Source organism: Chenopodium quinoa, unplaced genomic scaffold, assembly GCF_001683475.1.
Source record: "Chenopodium quinoa cultivar QQ74 unplaced genomic scaffold, ASM168347v1, whole genome shotgun sequence".
Lineage (NCBI taxonomy): Eukaryota > Viridiplantae > Streptophyta > Magnoliopsida > Caryophyllales > Amaranthaceae > Chenopodium > Chenopodium quinoa.
Genome location: NW_018744616.1, coordinates 331,654 through 352,738, shown reverse-complemented (window position 1 = coordinate 352,738; position 21,085 = coordinate 331,654).

Here is a 21,085-nt window from a genome sequence, read left to right as displayed (position 1 = left end):
AGGGGAAAACCTTCTTATCGATACTCTTAATGGTCATTATAGTTTCGAAAGCTCTTAGATGGAAGTAAGGATTATTTGTTGCCTTGAATTTTGGGATGTCGTTGGCATTGAACTTCTGCGGAAGAAGATCTTTGTCCACCGAGACCCCTTGTGATGTAAACTCTTGAAACTTGTAATCGCTAGACAACTTGCTTAGGCTCTCTTGCATGAGGTTCATCTGTTGTAGCTTCACGGGATCATCGACCTTAAGGGTAAGTAGCTTCAGTGTTTCAGTCATGGTAACCAATTGGTTCCTAAGCTCATTGACTTCTTCTTGAGTTGCCATTATCTTCTTAGCCTTCCTCTTTTGACGAATCGGTTTATCAAAAATCGAGACTTGAATAAAGAGGTTATCCTTGATTAATCGCCCTTCTCTCCTCGACCAAGTACTGTGAAAAGGAATTTGGGGATACTTATTGTTAATTATTTGACTCAAACTTTATTCAACATGCAATGGATGGAGGAGGTGAAGAAAGATCGGAATAGAATGTGAAGGAAGATTTAGATGGAGGGATATGAAGAATTAGGAATAGAATGTACCCCCCAACTCAAATGACGGAAAGAACGACTCATGCATGGACCTAAGACATGGTCATGGTGGTGTGTACTTAAAGTGTGTGCTAAGACTAGTGAATGTAGGTGACATGTTAAGACTCTTGTGTAAGACCATGGGACGCAGTGCCTAAACTCGAATATTGATTCAATTAAGCATTATTGCCAGCAAAATTAACCGAATTAAACGAGAAACTGACTAATTAGACATTAGGGGATGACTCGACAAATAATCCGAACTGTCGGCCAAGCGACAGGACTGGCGTCACAATATGGTGGTTGGCGCCAGACTTTTTAGTAAATGTCTGGCGCTACACACCATACAGTGGCGCTACAGCCCAAATTTTGCACCAACATTGGAGCCTCGGTCAGGGACTGTTTTCGATATTATTAGTCAACTTGGGTATGCCTAAAGTCGTACTAGGTCAATTCCGATTAAAAGAAGAAAAAAAACTTTATTGACTCAAGTTAATTAATTAATTAGGCAAAGTTCTTTAAGTCATTAATTATAATCTCAACACAAATCCACAAACGGTTAAGAGGAACATAGAATATATATGCACAACAGATAATGCGTAATTAGTCAAGTAGGCACAATATGATGCAATGAGTTCGCAACCTAACCATGGCTCTAGTTCTCTAAAGTTCGGGATATGGTTAAGTCAAATAGGGTCCATGGTTAATTGTTCAGATGCACCGCGTAGAAGCCTAACCGTGAAGGGTTAACGCGTGTGGATAGAACACCGCGAGTTTTTAGAAAAAACTCACTTCCATGGTTTGGTGAATTCAACATCTCAGATGTACCCTTTGTTGCCAGGAGCGTTCAATCGGGTAGATAGAGCATGAATTCCCAGAGGGTTATGTCCATATGTAGAACACATATGGGTTTCAGAAAAATGAGAAAAAATTCAATCAGGAAGTAGGATCGAGCAGACAATACGAAAAACCGGTCGAAATTAGAACGCATATTTTTGGCTCGGTATTGGGGGAAATTGGCGCCAGCAAACATAGACTGGCGTTATTTTCCCCTGACGCTACTTCCCACATGCCTCAGCAGCTTTATGTGCTCAAAAAAATCATCCAGTTTCGCGTGGTGTTATTTCAGTCCTAGTTGTGAAAGACGTTTCTCAAATTTCCTACGTGTAAAATCCTATGTTTTTGACTCATTACGGATGGTCTTTCCAATGAGAACCTTTTTATGCATATGACAATAATGTTAATCAAAATTACGCACATGAAATACTTAGAACTTTTCGAGTCTCATCAACTCATTCTAAATCATTGCCGAAACAAATTCAGGAATTAAAATAGAAATCCTCCCCAGTGGAGTCGCCAAAAACTGTAGGGAATAGTTTCAAGCCTTTAAAATCCCACTAGCTTGAACCCCACTGTGATCATACACTAAAGTATGGTGGCGTCCAAAAGGGAAGAAGATAGAGCAAAAGAGTCGCCAACAAGTTTTTAAGGAACTTGTAAACCGTTCACGAGGTGAAGGTTACACCCCTTAACGATCCAAAAGATCGTTAACTCCATAAGGTCATGAACCAAATAAGGGTTCGGGGATGAAGGTACAAATCCAACCTAAAAGAGATTGAACCTGCCCTAATAATAGGCCTCTACTTTATTCTGATCGTATTCATGTGCGCTTTCTGACTAACATACAATCAATAGGATTAACCCTAAACCTGTTTATCTATGTTGGTTGAATTTAATGCACAAATAAACTATTATTGGCGATCACTTGAATTTATAATCATATTAACCTTAAACAAGATTATTAATTATCTTATTAAGCGTGATTGCAAATACCAATTCCCTTTAACCTGCAATAAAAGGTGATCAAGCAATAACAATATAATAATAATATGCATATCAAGCAACATAATAAATAATCATCATCAATCATAATCATAAATGTTAGAAATAACATAGGAAGCATCATATTCTTAATCATGCTTAATATTAGAAACACCCTAGACATGATACTAGGATTCATCAAAATTATAATATAAACATGACGTCTACATCATAAAATCAATTAATCGATAAAGTACTTACTTGGATGCCTCGTACCTCTTTCTAATTACAAAATACACTCGTTAGTAACTTCAAGGAAAATAATAATCAAAACAATTAAAATAAATAATTGAAAGAGAAATTTGGGACCAAACCCTCAGAAATTAAAACCTTTCACGTCTAGGGCGAAGGCAACTTCGAATATGGTTAAGTGTTTCTAGATCTTGTGAATGCGGAATTTTGTATGAAAAAGCAAGAAAGAAAGAACGAAAGATTAATGATTCATAAACTAATTTGTTGACGATTGAAGATTGTAGATGAATAAAAACGGAATTTATAAAAACTTAAGAATAAAAGAAGTGCAGAATGATCGATGATAATCCGTCATCCAAAACAGAGTTTATTAATACGATATTTATAGAGAAAATCAGCCAAAAAAGATAATTTATCAAAACAGAGTCTGAAGATCACAGAAACAACTTGGCGCTAGCTCTGGCTCATTGGCGCCAGGACCAGTGGCTAGCGCCAGGCGCCAATGGCTGGCGTCTGGCGCCAATCCTGGTTCCAGGCGCCAAGGCCTGGGGTTGGACGCCAAACCGGCTTTTAACACGTTTTCGAAAATCTGATAAAATTCCCGTACTGGAAGATAAAATAATATAATTTCAGTCGAAAATGCTATTTGATCTAATTAAAACTCTAAAGAATCCTAATTGAATTAAGAATGATAAGACCTTCTAGAATGTTCTAGAAAACCAAAACCATTCCTAATTACATTAGGAATGATAAATCATATTAGACCCTCCCCTAGATCATTGGGCCGTACTTAAAACTCAAACCAGGCCCAGTTTAGTAAATTGGCCATAACTTCCTCAATATTCATCGGAATTGGGCTTATAATATATCGTTGGAAAGGTCTTTGCAAGCCCCATCCAACTACACCACTATTGTACCCATATCATGGACCAACCAAACTGGATTGGCTGTTTTCTTAAAATAAAGTTTTCAAAAACAGAGAGAAGAGAAAAGAAAAGAAATAAAACTTTCCGCAACACTAAACCTTTTTCCACACTTTCGTTTCATTCGATTATGATCCGACGTGAAAGGCACTCATCACTGGGTTTGGTTTTGGGGAGACACAAATGGGTGTCTACAGAGTCCTAATGATTGATGGAGGCGTGAAGAAAATCAAAATTAATCACTAGTTGCATGTAGTTCAATAGAGGGTCTAGGTGGTAAATTTTGAAAGCTAGTTTTTCCTCGATTGAGAGGGAAGTGACCCATTGCTTCAAACGTTGTTCAAAGGTTTTCACCATGCCGTTCACAGTCTCTCGCGGAACCTAATTCAAAATACAAAGACAGATAGCAAACAAATGTATACGAAAAAAATATATATAAATACATATACAAAAGGAACATACCGACTCAACCGTCACAGGAACAAAAGGTATCCCCTCCTCATCCTCCGCTACTGGAAGGATCTCACAAATTACCGACCCGACATCATCGGTATACGTGATCTCCGTCGTAGGAGGCACCCAACCACCTAGCTCGACCTGCTAAAAATACAATAAAAGGGTCAAGGTTTCGAAAAAAATAAATATAAATAACAAGAGAAAGTTAAAGTACTAACCGGAACAAAAGGTGGGAAAGGAGTCAGCTTGGATGCAATAAAAGTCGGATAAGATGCATCCAGCAGCACCAGCTGCTCCGCTGGATAACCAAGGATCGCCTGAGCTTGATCCTCGGTAGACAGCAAATCCGGACGTAACATCTGAATTGGAGGATCCGCAGGAACCCTGGGATCCTCTAATGTAGACTGCCATAGAACACGTTCACCTAAAAACCAAGCGTTTGTCCTCTTGAGGATTGGAAGTCCCTAATAAAGGGCCTAGAAACAGCAATGAATCATGCAAGACCGGACAACCTCAGGGACTCTGATGATCAAACTCTAAGGACGGAGGTCGATCTATAAACACAGCCACATGAAAAATCATCAGAAAATAAACATAAAATCAAAAGATGCACATGTGGTCGAAATACTCACCGACGCACGAGTCGCCGAAAGGATCCTCTGGTGAAAGTCGCCGGCTAAAGAGGCTCGTCTCTTCTTAATCGTGACCAGTCGATGGCCGATAGGAAAATGAGCAGCCCTAAGCATCCTAGGGGCTAAGAAAGGCAGGTACGAGTATCCCCAAGCCTAAAAGAAAACCGAAAAATGATACGCTTAAAAGGGAAAAGCAAAAATAATAATTGAAAGAAACTTAAGGTACGTACCTCAAGGATACGACCATGCCACGTAAGGGAGATCCGAGGTATCTCAGTAGCTGTCGCGGAATCCATCACCCGGGTTGCCTTGCCCATAGCTGTAAGCATACGGGCATACGACACCTCTGCCCAACTCAGGTTACCTATTTACCCCAAATCACTGAGGCAAATAAGTAACCTGAAGGCAAAATGTTCTCCTCGATCACTCAAGATAGTGACGGAAAGAACGTGAGCAATGTATATCCAAGCCAGTTGCACAGGTGTACACTGCCGATCAAGCTCGTCAGCCGACAACATATCGGCAAGAACCGAGTACGGACAAGACTGCGTGTACACGTGAAGGGCCGCTGCGAGACGGTCCCCTACAAGATCACGCAGTCTCTCGTTTGACCCCTTAACGATATCTATGGCTACGAGCTCGCCTTCAAAAGGAAAACTCTTAATCACAGAGAAATCGAAAGGGGTAACCGTCATCTCTCCCCATGGAAAGTGGAAAGTGTTGGTGGAATCCCACCAAAACTCCAGCAATCCACGGAGGAAAGCTGACAACGCAGGCTGACTCGATAAATCCCGAAGAGCCGCCAGCTGGGGGAAGATCCCCGAAAGCTCCACAATCTCCTTTGCCACCTCGGGCAAACTCTCAAAGCGAGCCCGCAGGTCATTAGAGCCGTATAAACGCATGCTAGTGTAGACATCTACTTTTGGCCTCTTGTCCCGACAGGATGTGCAATGACGATAAATAAAACAATCTTCGTGTTGGATCGAAGTGAAGAATACTTATGGATAACTGGTAAAGCCACAAAACACAAAAGACTAGCCCAAATTAAAGAAAAAAGCCAAAACAAAGGTCCTATTAACTAAACCCGATTATAATTAGGCTTAAGTCCGTGCTTAAACCCTAATAATGACGGATTTAGGAGCACCTAGGTTAAATCTTAGTGTTGCTGCTGGAAAAGTCGCGCGCATCTTACAGAGTCGCGCTGGGCTGCCGCGCGCAGCTAATTCAAGTGTGCGCGACACCCAGCGGAACTTTCAGAGTTGCGCTGCGGAAGATTTAGAATTATTCGGAATTATACGAAAAATAAAAAAATCGAATCTTATCATAAAGCCGTGCGCAAGACAATTAGTTGCGCTGCCCCTAGCAGCGCAACTCAATAACTTGCGTTGGGATGCCGCTCGCAACTTCATCTGTTGCGCGCGACACCTGTTGAGGAAGAATGCTCGAAACCCTAAACCTAATCATTCCCTATAAATACAAGCTTAAACCGAGGCTTCAACAGACAGAAATTAACCTAAAACTCTGGCGAAATAACTTGTGAACTTGTGCAACCTAGCCCTCTTGTCCTAAACACTCACCCTTTCGATACCTTGTTACTACGGTGGAGGTTCCCCAACAAGAAGGTGTCCATAAGTGTTCTAAACGGAGATCTAGCAAAGAGAAGTGGTAAATTCCCGAGCACTTAGTTAAATCACCTTTATTTTCTTGTTTAAAAGGACTTTAATTAATTAATTAGTGTTGTTTGATCACCTTTATAATAATTAATTAATCAATTCCACATAGTACCTTGCGTTAAATAAAGATTAGAATTGAATTAAATAATTGTTGGTTGGTAACTTAAGCCATGGCGAATCTTGTTTATTTATTGTTCTTTCACTAATTTAATTAAATAAGAATAATGACATTACGATGTAATTTCTACGTGAATTAATGTTTGTAAATAAAATCAACTAACATAGTTTTAGGTATCACGTTGCATATATTGTTTGGTGATGAAATTGTAAAAAAAGAAGAGCTAGTAGAGGTCATACTAGGGCTAGGATGACGATTCCTCTCTAAAAGGAATGTTATCTTAGTACCCTCTCTCCCAAACTCATTTCTGGTTTATAGACCAATTTGGGCATGGGTAAACTTATGATTCATGCTAATTATTCCATGAACTCCACATGGAAGAAAGGCATGAACAAGGTTTATGAGTTTTTCCTAAAACTCATTGGCGACTCCTACTTGTTTCTTACAAAAAAGCATGATGATAGAATCAATTCTAACTCAAGGTCCCCCAAACAGTCAGGAATTCAAATCCTACTACACCTTAATAAGTGTAAAGTCCTAGGATTTTAAGTGGCCAAGGGCATTTAAGGAGAGTACCCCTTAAGATAGGATCACCCTCCTTACTGTGGCGACTCCACTGGGGACTTAGAGGTTACATGATTAATTCGTAATTATGGTCCAAGGTATCCAACACTAGGTTGCCTATGGGTTGTAACGAGAATTAACTTGGAAAATCTCTAGTTATAGAGCGAGACTTGAACGCATAATATCTTCCTTTTGCACAAGAGTAAAAACCAAACAAACAACATTGCATCATGCATAAGCATAGCACACTTAAAACATTGGGGATTAGCTCATTGACTAGGGGTCGCCAACACTAGGCGTCTATCCCGAAATCAATAACAATCATCCCACCCATATCACCAACAAAATGTTGGGAGGGCGATGTCATGGGTCAGTATGTTGAGTGATTGATTTATGCGTCGTTCCTTAAGGTATGGTACATTTGGACACCCAAGCCTTTTTTGAACTTAGAACGGCATTGCGTGAATCTTGACTTATGACATGCTTATGTGATTATGTGACTATGTGCAACGTGTTAGGATAGTCTTCTTTTTTTTTTTAGTTTGGTCTAGGTTCCCAATTACGAAGTTGTCTCTTCGTGATTTAGCGTCATATTCAAAGGATAACAAAAAAAAGGGTCAAGTAAAAATAATCGAATAAAAAAAACGCTCGAATTAAAAAAAAAAAATACGAGCAGGTGGCGCACGCAACTCAAGAAGTTGCACTACCCCTCCTAGCGCAAGTGATTTTGTTGCGCGCAACAGAGTCACTTGCGCGCGTTCACTGGACGAGTCAGTTTTGATTTCTCAAAACACAAATTGACTCGTCCGAACAATATCTTCATTGAAGAATTGTTAAGGGGGATGTTATCCATTTGAATATATTTTGCGTCTTTTTCTTTCTTTTTTTCCTTTTGAAACAAGCGTATCGATTTACTTATCCTTTCGTACTCCTTTAGGGCCGGTTTTCAAGCTTGCGAAAGAGGACCCCTGGGCACTCGCATTCTACGTTTACCACCCAAAGATCAACCCCTTTCAAACCACTTTCCTTCTACAACTAATCCTAGTCCAACAACAATGACAACCGTCGAAGAAATTCAACAAGAGATTCTTCGTATGAGAGAGGAAAAGGCTCAAGAGGCCGAGGAGAGAAGATTTAAGAAGATGGAAAATGCTGAAAAGAAAAAAGTTGAAGCGTTAGCCTTATAAGAAAAGATGGAGCAATTATCCATCAAAGAAAAGTCGTTGGAGAAGCTAGTTCTTCGTTCTACAATGGGGAACAAGTACTTTGATGCAGAAAAGTTTACTCCTCCCCCAGGACTTGCTTTACCAGAAAAGTTTGTAGCTACGGACTTACCACTATTTAAGGTGACCAATAATCCACAATATCATTTAATGTGTTTTACTGGCACTATGGCACTAGGAGTTGATCCTAAGATTTATGCTTTGACTTTCCCTTTATCGCTAGACCCAACCGCGAGAGAGTGGTACTATGGGCTAGATCCTAAATTTAAAGCAACATGGAAAGATGTAGTTTCGGCTTTCATCACCAAATACGAGAGTAACATAGAGTTCAAGTCAACTTTACGTGAACTCGAGATGCTTAAGCAAGGCGACGATGAAGGTTTCCTTGCTTTCTATGGTAGATGGCGAGAAAAGGCGGCCCACCTTGCCCAAAGGCCTCCTAAACTCGAGTTAGTACAAAAATTCATTGACAACTGTCATGAAAAGTACAACAAACATCTACGTTACCTTGGTCTAGGCACTTTTCAAAAGGTCTATTCTGTGGCTACTATGATTGAAGATGATCTTGCTAAAGAAAAAGCAAACAAACCTCATTATCATCATCAACCTTAGAATAACTACAAGAAGGGGAATGATAATGCATCATCCTTTATTGACATATTTGCGACTTCCACGCAATACAATAACACAAATCGATATGATGATCCTAGAAAAATATGGACAAGAGAGAAAATTTACTCCATTTCCTGTAAGCTATAAAGAATTGTTAGAAAAATTATATGAAAAAATTAAATGAATGGTAGTGCTTATTGTGCTTATCATAGAGGCGTTGGACATGATACTGAACGTTGCTAAGTTTTAAAGCACAAAATACAAGATTTAGACGATGGGAGAATTCCCACGCCTAAACCTAACAATAATGCATCCCCCTTAGGGGTGTTTCACATTGATGAAGACCATATGGGAAGTGATACGTTCAATCCTTTGGACTATATCACACCCATAGGAGAATCCCTATCCACAATACTCATAGGGGCAACTAATTAAGTATGTGGAATATGGGAAGACGACTTTCCAGACTTATATGTCTCTAAGTATGCCGTCGTCCCACCTTTATCTTGTTTACAAAACGAAGCAAATGGAGCGCTTGACTGGGATCATTTCTTGAGGAAATCGCAAGATTTATCGAATCTCTCCTTGGATGAACAATGGCATCAAGCACAACTCATGGAACACCTTGAAATGGAGGGACATCCAAAGCCTCTAGAAGAAAGTTGGTTTATGAGTCCTACGACTAACCCAAATGAGATAGATCATTTAACTTGTTCTGGGCGAGTCTACCAAGCACCACCACCGGATGGATCTTTGACCACACAAAATCAAACTCAAGGACAAACACAAAATACAATGCCACCTCCACTTGAGGTGGAAGATCCATTGGGCAAACAACTTCGTCAATCAAAGGCGAATGTTAGCATTTGGGAACTCCCAAGTACTTCTAAAGAACATAGGAATTCCCTCATGACCTCTCTAACGGCTTTGTCTGTAAGTACGAACACAACCCCTCAGGACCTCGTTAGCTTGCTTACTAGCGACAAGCCAATCATTTTCACTAATGATGATTTTCCTTCAAAAGACAATACCCATAACAATGGGTTATACTTAACTGTGGGATGCAAGGGATACAATATCCCTCTAACTTTGGTAGACAATGGGTCAGCTATAAACGTATGCCCATTACGAACGGCAAAATACTTAGGCCTAAATCTAGAAAAAAGATTTCCAATCAACAAAACAAAGCATTAGGGCCTATGACAATTCGAGAAGATCGGTGTGTGGAACTGTTAAGCTACCAATTACCACAGGCCCAATTCAAAAGATGGTTGAATTCCATGTTATGGACATAAAACCTACATTCAACCTTTAACTTAGACGTCCTTGGATACATGAGCTTGGTGCAATACCCTCCTCACTTCATCAAATGATTAGGTTGAACTATCAAGGGCTTCCTACGACTATACATGCTTCTCCACTCAAAATAGCAATAAATGATCAATCACTCTTAGAAATAAACCATGATAATGATGAAGAGGGCATGTGGGGATTTTCCGTGGAGCCAATCTTCACAATTGAAATGGAAGAAGACTTGGAAGAACCATTCAAGCTTGATCCATATTCCACTCGGATAGTAAAAAACATCTTGCTCAAGAGTAGTTACTTTCCTGGGATGCCTTTGGGAATAGGAATGAAGAAATCTCTCTTACTTCCTATCCCAAAGAAAAGCTTCTCCTTTTGATTGGGATATAAACCAACCAAAGAAGAATTGGAGTCTCACGATGCAAAAAACAAAGCACGTAGAGACAATAATAAGAAAGGGATAATCACTCTACTCCCATCATATCAACAAACCCTTAATGGAAGATTCATTAGGGAGGGAGAAGATTACCCATGCTACGACTTCCCGGAACCCTTAGTTTTGGAAGGAATCAAGAAACCTGGATTTGAAATATTTCATGATTGCTACTTCTTGGATGACGATCTTAGTATCGTTAAATCAAAACACCCAACTCTAGGGTGCTATGATAGGCAAGAATTTAACTTTCTATTTGGACTAGAGCAAAATCATGACGCAACAATGACCAATCAAAACGTCGTTCCAGATGAAGCTCTTGACCCAACCTCGTTGATCACCCCTTCAAACGAAACTTTTGAGCATGGATGCAGGAAATCTTTCAAATGGATCAATCACAAAGGCGATAAACTAGAGATCGTCACAGTCGAAGGGAAGATCTTTGAAGAATCGGACGATGAATCTATTATAGACTCTAGGGAAGCTGAAAATTTAGGCCTTGTGGCCATTACTGAGTCTTTATTTTCTAGTTCTAAGGACGAAGATCCCAAAAAGGATTCTTCTCTTGATGTATTCTCTTTTGATTTTAATAATATGAGCTCCATTTCCGAGTATATGCCTTCTCTTGAATCTTTCGAATGCTATAACAATCAATCTAATGAAGATGATAACATTAATAAATTGGTTGAACTAATGAATGAACGAGAACAAAAGAACCCTATCGTTGAAGAAACTGAAATAGTTAATATAGGAACTAACGAAAATAAGAGAAAAGTCAAAATTGGCTTAACTCTAAATCCGGAAGAGCGATCGACCCTCATATCGACGGTAAAAGAATTCAAAGATGTGTTTGTTTGGTCATATAAGGACATGCCTGGAATAGATAGGGAAATTGCGGAACATACCATTCCCTTGAACCTTACTTCTAAACCAGTAAAACAAAAACTTCAACGAATGAAACCTGATGTCGCATTAAAAATAAAAGAAGAAATACAAAAACAGTTAGACGATGGTTTTATTCGTGTATGTAATTACCCATAATGGGTAGCGAACATCGTTCCAGTCCCTAAAATGGATGGATGAGTTCGCATGTGTGTTGACTTTAGGGTTCTTAATAAAGCTAGCCCTAAAGATGATTTTCCTCTACCACATGTTGATATATTGGTAGATAACACAGCTGAACATGCGATGTTATCCTTTATGGATGCTTACGTAGGTTACAACCAAATTTTAATGGCAAAAGAAGAAGAAGAAAAGACATGCTTTATTACCCCTTGGGGTACATATTGCTACACAGTCATGCCATTTGGCTTAAAAAATGCAGGAGCTACTTACCAAAGAACGGCTACGACTCTCTTGCATGATATGATGCATAAAGAAATAGAAGTGTATGTGGATGATATGATAGTGAAGTCCAAAGATAGAATGGGACATATAAAAGCTTTACGCAAATTTTTCACTCGCATAAAAGAATATAAAATGCGATTGAATCCACAAAAATGAGCCTTCGGAGTAACTTCTTGTAAGTTACTAGGATACATAGTAAGCACACGTGGCATCGAGATCGATCCCTTTAAAATAAAGGCAATTGTTAACATGCCTCCCCCTCAAACAGAAAAAGAAATTAGGGGGTTCTTTGGCAAATTACAATACATTAGTCGATTTATCAACAAATTGACTATGACTTGTGAGCCAATATTTAAAAATTTGAAAAAAGAGGAGAAACATGAATGGGACGAACAATGCCAAAAGGCCTTTGAGAAAATCAAAGATTATCTCAAAAATCCACCAATTTTAGCACCACCAGTACCCAAACTACCTCTTAGGCTACACATTACAGTTACAAACACAACCACATGCGCCATGTTAGCACAAAAGGTAGAAAAAGTCGAACGTGCAATATATTACATAAGTAAAAAATTTATCCAATACGGAAAAAAAATATAGCACCTTGGAAAAGACAAGCCTAGCATTAGTGTGGGCAACCAAAAAGTTACGACTTTATATGTTACCACACAATACTCATGTGATTTCTCAACAAAATCCGATTAAGTATTTGTTTGAACAACCACCCATACAAGGAAGGATATCTAAGTGGTTGGTGATGTTGGCTGAATTTGAGCTAAAATATATTCTTGAAAAATCAATGAAAGGAAAAGTAATTTCCGACTTTCTGGCGCAACATCCGATTCAAACAAGTCGTGCAGAAACTACTCATCTTCCGGATGAAGAGATTCTCATGACACAAGATGACAAATGGGTAATGTACTTCGACTGTGCATCTAATTTAAAAGGATGTGGCGTAGGAGTGTAACTCATAAGTCCAGAGGGAGCACATACTCCAATCTCTGTTAAATTAGACTTTGAGGTTACTAATAATGCCGCAGAATGCCGCAGAAGCAGCGGCTAGCATAGGTGTGCAAAAATTAGAGGTATATGGATACTCTAGTTTGATTATAAATCATATATTAAAAAAATGGAAAATAAAGAACACTACAATGATATTATACCAAGCACACCTAGAGCAACTCATCGAGCATTTTTAACATATTGATTTTAAATATCTCCCAAGGGATGACAATCAATTTGCCGATGCACTAGCAAAATTAGCCTCAATGATCAACATTCCAGATAACTTAAATATGATGCCATTATGCGTTGATAGAAGAGAAGAACCAGCGTATTGCAACGCAATAGAGGAAATAAATGACATTAAAGGAGACAATCCTTGGTACGATCATATCCTCCAATATAATACTCATGGCACATATCCTGAAAATACTTCATTGAAAGACCAACGAGCCTGACGAACACTTGCGGCCCAATATGGTCTAATCAATGGTCAATTATGCAAAAAAGAACCTAATGGTCAAATCTTACTATGTATAGGCCAACTGGAAGCCACACGCCTTATGGAAAATACTCACAAAGGTGTTTGTGGACCTCACATGAATGGTAAAATGCTTTCAAAAATAATTTCACGACAAGGGTACTATTGGTCCACTATGGAACATGATTGCATACAATATGTTAAAAAATGTCCCCAGTGCCAAATGTTCGCTAATTTACAACACCTTCCACCATCCGAACTATACAATCTCACTTCCCCTAAGCCTTTTTCGACTTGGGGAATTGATATAATTGGAAAAGTCTCTCCAACAGGATCAAGAGGGCACGAGTACGTATTAGTTGCCATTGATTACTTTACTAAGTGGATTGAGGCTTCTTGTTATGTGAATATCATCACTTCTAAACATGTCGCAAAGTTTCTCGAACGAAACATATTTTGTAGATATGGAGTTCCACATGAACTAATTAGTGATCAGGGATCTCAATTCAAAGCTGAAGTCGAGACCTTCTTAACTCATTATAAAGTAAAACATCATCATTCATCCCCATATAGACCTCAAATGAATGGAGCTGTAGAGTCGGAAAATAAAAATATAACAGTCATCATTAAGAAAATGGCAGAAAATTACAAAGACTGGCCGAATAAACTACACTTCGCATTATGGGGTTATAGAACGTCTATACGGACATCAATAGGAGTAACTCCATTCTCCTTAGTTTTCGGAATGGACGCAGTTCAACCAGTCGAACTGGAAAATACCATCCCTACGCATCGTACTTTAAAGTAAGCTACCGAAAAATGAATGGGTAAGAGCGAGGTATGAAGAGCTTTTATTCCTCGATGAACAACGATTAAGAGCTTTGCATCATGTATAAGTCTACCAAAGGCGCATAGCGCGTCATTTCAATAAAAGAGTAAAACCTAGAAATATAAAATAAGGTGACTTTGTACTAAAGGAGATTAGGGGTCCATCAACCGATCCAAGAGGGAAATTCAAACCTGATTGGATAGGTCCCTACCGCGTAATTGAAATCCTATTAGGAGGAGCCGTCAGATTAATGGATATTAGAGAAGATGAAATTCGCCAACTAATAAAAATTGATCGCCTTAAGAAATATTACATATGAAATCCGGACAAAACTCGTTCACTGATACAACCAATTTTAATTAGCATTCAATTGAAAGATTCTAAGTGTTATGCATTTTACCGAATAACACGGTAAAATACATACCACTTGGGGGGTAATTTAGAAATAATAAACCGTTCTAAGTGTTCAAATTTTTTTGAACATCACAAAAAAATCTTCACACTTGGGGGGTAACAATACGATTTTTTAAAAGAAATTGTTTCGAGACATTCGTAGCACATGTGTCGCGCGCAACTGGAATAGTTGCGCGCAGTTGTCACGCGCAACTGATTTTGTTGCGCGCGACAGGCTCGCGCAACTCCAGACGTTGCTCGCGCCACCTGATGACGAACTGCGAACCCCAATTTTTGCGTTTGAATGAAGTTGTGATTTCTACTTACGGTAAAATAAGGGTGTTTCTTAAATATAACATATACTCAGAAAATAAAATTAAACTTTGATTTAATTCTTTTAAACAAGGTTTGATTAATTTCTTTTTTCATTTAATGTCTATCTAAGAGATTAAAGAAAAAATAAAAAAATACATAATAATATAAATAAAAAATAGAACTACGCAAAGACCTGATTTCGTAATACGAATATGTAGGCAATCTTTATGATTCGTTCATATCAAAATATAAAAATATAAAGCTCATTTTATTTCATTCAAAATTAAAAAGAGAGACATAATTGAACTAGATAGTAAACGAAAAAAAACATAGTAGTGATTACACTTTATTTGAAAAAAAAAACTAATGATAAAATTGTGTAACACTCTAAGATTTTACTATGTCCTCGATTGTCACATATTATGGAGGAGTAGTTTCCATCACAGCATATTCATAAACCTTGGAGCTTTCCCCTACACTCTTCTTCTTCACCCAAACATTGTTTTTCAATTTAGGGATTGGGGCCTTTACAACCTGTTTTCCTTTCCCTTTGACTATTGGAGCTTTCTTACGAGTATTTAGTGAAGGTTCTTTGATCTTCACACCTTGTTGCGCAGGTTTGGAGGGAGCTTTCCTTTTTGTTTTTTTCGAACAAGCCTTAGGAGATGAGAAGTCGAATTTTCTTCTCACTCCTTTGTTTTGGCCACTAGGAGGAGTAGTAGTGGTTGAATGCATCAAAGGCTTAGGTGGATTGCGAGCGTTGGCGGCTTGAAGTTGAGATCGAGCCTTGTTTAATTCACCCTTATCCGCCGCATTCATCCAAGCCTTGTAAAAGGAAGATAATGTAATACTCGTGGGAGGATTTTGATTACCCACCAAGGAAGACTTGACCAATATTCCATCCAACGAGCAATCCTTTTGGGTTTAAAAGTCACATCTTTAGGGGCATCACAATCTTGCGGAGGAATAAATTGCCTCATCTCGTATTGTCTCATCACCCTACAAGAAAAAATATAAGTAGTACTAGATAGGCCTAAAAGCCTAATGTAAGGGAAATTAAGACTATTCCAATCATACTATTTATGTTCCACCAAGGAATCACAAACCGTATTTTAGGAACCCCATGATAGAAAAACGACGTCCATTCCTCTTCATTCTTATGCTTATAAAGGATTCGACATCCAGGGAATGTCTTTACTCCATTAGCCTCAAGGTTTTGAGGCTGATCAATAATTCGCAAGCGCTCCATGAGCCAAATCTGAAAAAAAAAAAGAAAGAAAAAATAATAATTTGCGATTTTTTACACAAACAGGTGGCGCGCGCAACCAAACCAGTTGCGCGCACCCTCCACGCGCAACTCAGAAGATTGCGCTGATCATGCTAGCGCAACTTCTTGTCTTGCGCTGATACGCCAAAAAAAACGTAGGAGTGGACTTCCCGTGAAACTGTTTTCATTAGGATCTCCTCTAAGGCGATTCAAGCACCAAACGGTTTCTGCCAAAACCAAAGGAGCGGGTGAATGACATCTCTCTATTTTCTCTACTATGGACACCATCAAATAATCTCCGTATTCTTTGCCTGTCCTAAGTAAACAATTAACAACAAGACAATAACGTAAAGCACGAATTTTAAAGTGTTGTTTAGTCATGTTGTCGCAAGGGGCGACGAAGTGTTCAATAAATTGAATTAATTTCACGCCTTCTTCAGTTCCTATGTTGGTCATATCATTGTCGGTCAAACCAAAAAATCTTTGGAATATAGGTTTGGGATCAGACAAGGTAGGCGAATAAGTCACAAGGAGAGTGTTTGTAGGGAAACCTAGCTAGGCCTCGAACTCACCAGGAAGGGGGACAATTTCGTCCCCTCTAAACAACAAAAGATGGTGGTACGAGTAGCTCGTCTCCTCTTAATCTCGACTAATCGATGGCCGATAAGAAAACGAGTAGCCCTAAGCACCCTGGGGGCTAAGAAAGGCAGGTACGAGTATCCCCAAGCCTGAAATCGAGAAAAGATAAGCCTAAAGGAAAAAACGAAAGTAATAACCAAAAAAAGCCTAAAAAACGTACCTCAAGGATACGACCATGCCATGTAAGCGAAATCTAAGGCATCTCAGTAGCTGCCACGGAATCCATGACCCGGGTCGCCTTGCCCATAGCCGTAAGCATACGGGCATATGACACCTCCGGCCAACTCAAATCACCTACTTGCCCCAAATCGCTGAGGCAAATAAGTAACCCAATGGCGAAACGCTCTCCTCAATCACTCAAGATGGTGACGGAAAGAACGTGGGCAATGTATATCCGAGCAAGCTGCTCAGGTGTACACTGCGGGTCAAGCTCGTCAGCTGACAACTCGTTGGTAAGAACCGAGTAAAGACAAGATTGCGCGTACACGTGAAGAGCTGACGCAAGACGGTCCCTCACAAGGTCGCGCAATCTCTCGTCTGACCCCTTAACGAGCTCTATAACTATATGCTCGCCTCCGAAAGGAAAACCCGTAATCATAGAGAAATCGAAAGGGGTAACCGTCATCTCTCCCCATGGAAAGTGAAAAGTGTTGGTGAAATCCCACCAAAACTCCAACAATCCACGGAGGAAAGCTGACGATGCAGACTGGCTCGATAAATCCCGAAGAGCCGCCAGCTAGGATTCAATCCCAGAAAGTGCTACAATTTCCTTTGCCACCTCGGGCAAACTCTCAAAACGGGCTCGCAGGTCACCAGAGTCGTACAAGCGCATGCCAGGCTCACTCTAAATAAAAGAATAAAAATAAAAAAAACAGTTATGGTTTAAAAAGGAGAAGAAACAAAGGAAAAGAAAAAGAAACAAAAACGCGAAAAACTCACGATGCCGCGCCACCCTCTGATCGAAACGTGGTGGTCTAGGTCCCACTTAAGGACCCTAGGGTCCCAGTTAGGAGGAGCCTCCCAAACCATGGTGTGCCTCAGTCGTATGCAACCAAAAATATCACAACTAAGCTAACTGCAAATAAACGTAGTTAGGGAAGTCGAGTTCGAATCCACAGGGAAAAAGGGACTAATAACTGGAAACCTAAGTGGAAATACTCTAGGACGGTAGTAACCTAAGTAACGAGGGGGTTTTCACGAGCAATGATGATAAATGAACTAAGTAAGAACAACGAACGTAATGAATAGGTAATCAATGAGAAGAACGGTCTTGGTTATGCGAAATCCACTAATGAACATACAAATTGATCATAGAAGTCTCCTCAATCAAGCTCTATTGAACACCTTGTTGTAGAATTCCTAGATTCTAAATTCTCATAAATAGTTAGAAATAGCAAAGCGCTCCTTTCTAACCCTTTCCAATGCACAATTCAAGACAAGCGCTCTAAATTATCCACAAGAAGAAAATAAACGGAGAAATCAACAAGGATTGAATAAATTAACACAAGCGGTCTAATTTCTTCAATAATATTATTCCCTCTTCAAGTTATCAACCAAAAGCATGCATCAATAACCTAAAGTTGCTACTTTGGAAAGATTAATTAGATGCAAGCGAATCCAATAATTCTAACCTAGCAATTGATTAAAGCAAATCATGAAATTAATTCAAGGAACAATATATATTCAATAGATATTAAGAGAAGAAAGATCTCACAATTCGTAGCTAAAAGCTTCAATCTTTAACCAAGAATCCGGAAGATTAAGCTTCCATGGATTCTAATTCCAAAACAAAGAATTCTGAAAATTCCAAGAAAACCCTAGAAAGCTTTTTTTCTCAAGACTTAATTCTCCTTTTTTTTTCTCTTCCTTCAAACTTAATTAAAACTAAGCTATTTATATGTTTCTATATTTTAATAACATAACACAATAATAATAATAAAATAATATCCAAAACACGAGCCAAAACAAAGCCAAATTGCTGAAAATTAACCAAAACAGCCCGAATTTCTGCCAGAGCCGCTGCCAGCTGCTCTGGACCCGCTGGCAGCTGCTCTGACAGCCCCTCACTCTGGTATACCCGCTGCCAGCGGCTCTGGCCAGCTGCCAGCGGCCCTGGCAGCGGTTCCTGCTGTTTTCGCCTTCTTTCCTTGCTTCTTCTTCTTGCTTTGCTTCACCTTTTCCTCAAGCTTTCTTCCTTGCTCTTCCATGCTCCATCACAACTCTCAAATCACGAGCCAAGGTCCATCCTTCTTACATAACTCTTCATTGGTTCCCGAGCTCACTCACTCACTTATACTCATAAATCCCGCCTTTTATACATAAGTGAGATCACAGCCCAAAACTCACAAAAGCTAACAAAAGTACATATAAAGCATCAAAACACACCCTAAAATGCTTCTCTCAACCCATGATAAGAAGGCTTATCAAATTCCCCCATGCTTGAACCTTTACTCGCCCTCGAGTAAACTTAGAGAATAAAACACATCCTCCTCACTAAGGTTCAAAACAGAAGATGGTGGAATCAAACTAGCTCTATGCACTCAAACTCAACAAAACATCCTAGTACTTATCAACCAATCACAATCACACTCCCCCATACTTCACACTTTGAATCTCCCTTTTTTCTTATTTATCAATTCATCCCCAAAATCAACTTGGAACGATAAACGCATAGCCATGAGTATGAATATTCTCAACCGCCTAAAGAAATGAAATTTTTGATAAAATTGGGCAAACAAAAACTCAACTTAACCAAAAATCTCATAAAAACACTTCCACATTCAAGAGTGAAAACAAACAACTCATGCTCTCAAATTCCTAAGATGATCAACAAATTCCCCCAAAATCTCAACTATCTCCCAAAATCACCAAGATGAAACCTACCCCGACACCTCCTTATATCTCCTCCCCTTATGACACCGACTCCGGCAAATAGATGCGAAATTTCCTTGAAAAATCAAATTCATGAACATTTCTCTCTTTTTTCTCTCATTTTGCCTAGGAGCCCTTTCGGGTTTTCATCCTAGCCTCTCATCTTTTTCCAAATCTCACTTTCTCACCCACTCATTAGCCACTTTTTTGCTTAGGTCGCCCTTTCGGGTTTTCAACCTAACCGGGCCCCCATTTTTGCCTAAGCCGCCTTTTCAGGTTTTCGACTTAGCGGGTTTCTTTTTCTTTTTTCTTTCTTTCTTTTTTTTTTCATACTTTTTTCTGTTTTTTTTTTTTTTCAAGCTTGCTTCATTGAACCACAATTAAGATAGTTATACAAAACATGAAATCAAGATAACTATACAAAATTCAAAGAATATATGCAAGAATTTCTTCCCCCCCCCCTACTTGAATGAAGCATTGTCCTCGATGCAAGAACAACTACAATGAAACCAAAAGTAAGGGAAAAGGAAGAAAATCGTTACCATCTCAATGAGAGGGACCTCCAGAGCCAGAAGAGCCGGCATCGCCCCGAGAAGCACGCCTCTCGGAACGACGCAAAGCACGGGATGCCAAATGATCCATGAACGCCTCAGTTGGAGGCTCATACTGCGGATACTGAGTGGTGTAAAACCGACTCATGCTTCTTTGATATGCAAGCAGCTCGTGCATCCCATCGCACACCTCCTCTAGTCTATCATCCACATCAGCCCTCCATCGAGGCCAATCATCGTGCTGCACTCCAGCAGCATCCTCACCCCCTTCCTCATCAACAAACTCTCCGCCCAAATGAACATCGGGATTCTCCTCTCCCATGTTCTCAACTATGATTTCAGCATCTCCCAAATAAGGAGCAACATCCGGGTCGGGCGGAAGGAAAAAGTCTGCAGCAGTAGGGCCAAAAGGTAATGCTCGTCCCTCGGGACGAGGAAGTCTCAAATAGTTCAAACCCTGCGGTCCGTATCGCCAGAAATAACTACCGGCGACGGGGGAACGCGATAATAAACCGATCTTGACCAGAGTCATGATGTTATATGTCAAGTATGTCGAGTCTACTGGCACAAGATCCTCAGGGGGTGGAACATTCAAATAACAGGCTAGCAAAGAGACCATGCCACCCATACTAATATGGCCACTGGAGTTGGACTTCACCTTTACACAACTATCAACAAAAATCTCCACCCAATTGGGCGTACCGACACCTTCAGGGGTCATCGTCCACAAATACGACAATGTGACTTTGGGGACCTTAGTGGCCTCCCCTTGGCATAGAATAGTGGACGATATAAACCTATGCACCAGTCT